The sequence below is a fragment of the Mandrillus leucophaeus genome, unplaced genomic scaffold, assembly GCF_000951045.1.
Source record: "Mandrillus leucophaeus isolate KB7577 unplaced genomic scaffold, Mleu.le_1.0 Scaffold144, whole genome shotgun sequence".
Lineage (NCBI taxonomy): Eukaryota > Metazoa > Chordata > Mammalia > Primates > Cercopithecidae > Mandrillus > Mandrillus leucophaeus.
This window is the reverse complement of record NW_012101410.1, coordinates 3,083,746-3,086,164: the sequence shown is the minus strand read 5'-3', so window position 1 is coordinate 3,086,164 and position 2,419 is coordinate 3,083,746. Positions and strand designations below refer to the sequence as shown.

Here is a 2,419-nt window from a genome sequence, read left to right as displayed (position 1 = left end):
AAAAAAAAAAAAAAAAAAAAAAAAAAAAAAGAAAAGAAAAAAGAAAAAAAAAGTTACTGCAAAGACTGGCCTTGTTTCGCATTTTTATATATCTTGTTCTATGTCCTTACGACTGAAGAATGTGAAAAAACCTGGTCTCACAGATATGCAGTTGAAAAAGGAGTATTCTGATAGTTTTTTCAGATAAGGTGGATATTTTTCTGTGACACTACACCAAAACTAAACAAGTGGTAGCTTATTAAACGTTAAAGCAATGTGGAATGTCAAATACATCAATGACCTTTTTGAACTGTTGCACAGAAATCCACTGACCCACCCTACAGTTTAAATAAATCTTTAATCCATGCATAGTTTTGTAACATTATGCATTCGTTATTTAGAAAATACTGGTTCACTTAGCTATAAAAACCAGTGGCACGTTGATATATTTCATTATGTAATATAAAATAATTATTTTTTAATATCACCATTGAGTTGGCCAGGCGCGCACGCCTGCAATTCCAGAACTTTGGGAGGCTGAGGGGGGCGAATCACAAGGTTGGGAGTTTGAGACGAGCCTGGCCAACATGGTGAAACCCTGCCTCTACTAAAAATACAAAAAATTAGCTGGGCGTACTGGTGAGTGCCTGTAATCCCAGTTACTTGGGCGGCTGAGGCAAAAGAATCGCTTGAACCTGGGAGGCAGAGGTTGCAGTGGCCAAGATCACGCCACTGCACTCCAGCCTGGGTAACGAGTGAAATTTCGTCTCAAAAAGTAATAAGAATAAAATTTTTTTAAATCACCGTTTACTTAATCAGAAATTTTTTAAGTACTGGGAAGCTGTCAAGTTCATGGAGGCAGGCTCAGATTTTCCAAAATTCTAATTTTCTTTTGAAAGCTCACATGTGATTGGCAACAAAGACTACAGGTTCTTTGCTCACTTTCAAGTAAACATCTGCCAAATATCCTAGTGTACGTAACCAGTTTGTCAGTACTTTGAAGTTAAAAATGATGTTCCCTGAAAGAGGTGGCTAGCTTAATTCTCAACTCAAATGATTTTCCTTAACCATATTTCAGTATACAATAAAAATGTTTTATGAGCATTTCTATTTCCTCACACAGAATACTAAGAAGATAAAAAACATTTTGTAAACCCTGGACTTCACATCTTCATCAATGACATTTTAATTAGCTTAAAAAAAAAAAAAACTATAAGGGGGGAGTGATTTGAATATGATTTCATTATGGTGTTACTATGTTGACCAGTTGATAAAATGGTTGATAAAACTTTATCAACCATTAGTTTTACACAATCCAAACACCAACGCAGTGAAAAACAGCACATACCATCTCAGTATTAATATGAAAACAGTTTTGACTTCAGAGACCCTTGGAGTCTCCCACACTTTGAGAATCACTGTCTTAAGTGGTAGCTATTATTGTTATAGGAGGCATCAGCTTTGGGGGCAAACCATAAAACCTTGCTCAAGTAGGCAAAGCCTCAGTTTCCTTGTTTACACAGTCTAGGATACTGCCACTTACCTTCCAGTATTCCCATAGGGATTATCCTGAGTTAATACACATACAACAGTTAAGCACAGTACCTGACCCAGAGTAAACACTCAAATTATAAAAGAATAAGGAGAAGGAAAACGCCGCCTTACTGTTTCAAAAAGAGAAAGAGGGAAAACATAGAGATCGGAAAATAAAATTCACTGAACCATTACAGAAGCAAATGCCAGAAAGCATCAAAAAGCATATCCAAAATCAGAGTTCTAAAAACAAATGTCAAGAGGAAAGTAACAAGAATAGTAAACTTTAAACAGGCATGGTGGTTCACACCAGTAATCCCCGCACTCCCAGCACCTAGGGAGGCTGAGGTCAGATAATTGCTTGAGACCAGGAGTTAAGGCCTGGGCAACGTAGTGAGACCCGTCCCTAGAATTTAAAATGAGAGAGAATAGGAAAACCATAAAATAAAATTCGCTCAAACATTATGTAAAATGTGACAGAGCCTTAATGGAGGAAACTAAATTTCAAAACACCATAACAGAAGGAGGTTTGGGAGAAAAAAAACAAGGTTGCAAAAAGATGATGAAGAAGTAACCAGGGAGTATAAGATTTGAAGACGGTAGAAGGGAGTCTCTCCCAATGTCCAAAGTACGGTGAGAAATATGCATTCACTAAAATTCAATTAGCTGCAAACTCTAAATTCTATGAAACTAACAACTCAAAATACACTTACCAACATAGGCTCCTAATTCTTGCAATTTCCCCTTAATGGCACTCTGGGAGAAAAAGAGCAAACGAGCATGTGAGAAAGGCGGCTCTAGGAAAACAAGACCGGATTCTGCAGCGCTGAGGCCACTTCACTGGTGCGCGCAGGTCCCCCGGGTGGGGGCGGGGAGGAGCCTCGCCTGCACCACCACCCCCACCCCC

At 38.5% G+C, this 2,419-nt stretch overlaps 1 protein-coding gene across 2 annotated transcripts in view; it reads right to left on the bottom strand.

The window, feature by feature from the left end:
* The window catches only part of ZC3H14 (zinc finger CCCH-type containing 14), a 65,390-nt gene extending 62,999 nt beyond the window's left edge, over nucleotides 1–2,391 (bottom strand). The window contains exon 1 of one of the 2 annotated variants that reach the window (XM_011974290.1): nucleotides 2,226–2,391. The gene's annotated coding sequence lies outside the window, so the exon portion shown is untranslated. The remainder of the gene's footprint in view (nucleotides 1–2,225) is intronic. The other variant, XM_011974291.1, reaches the window with a different exon arrangement.
* Nucleotides 2,392–2,419: the final 28 nt, after the last annotated feature.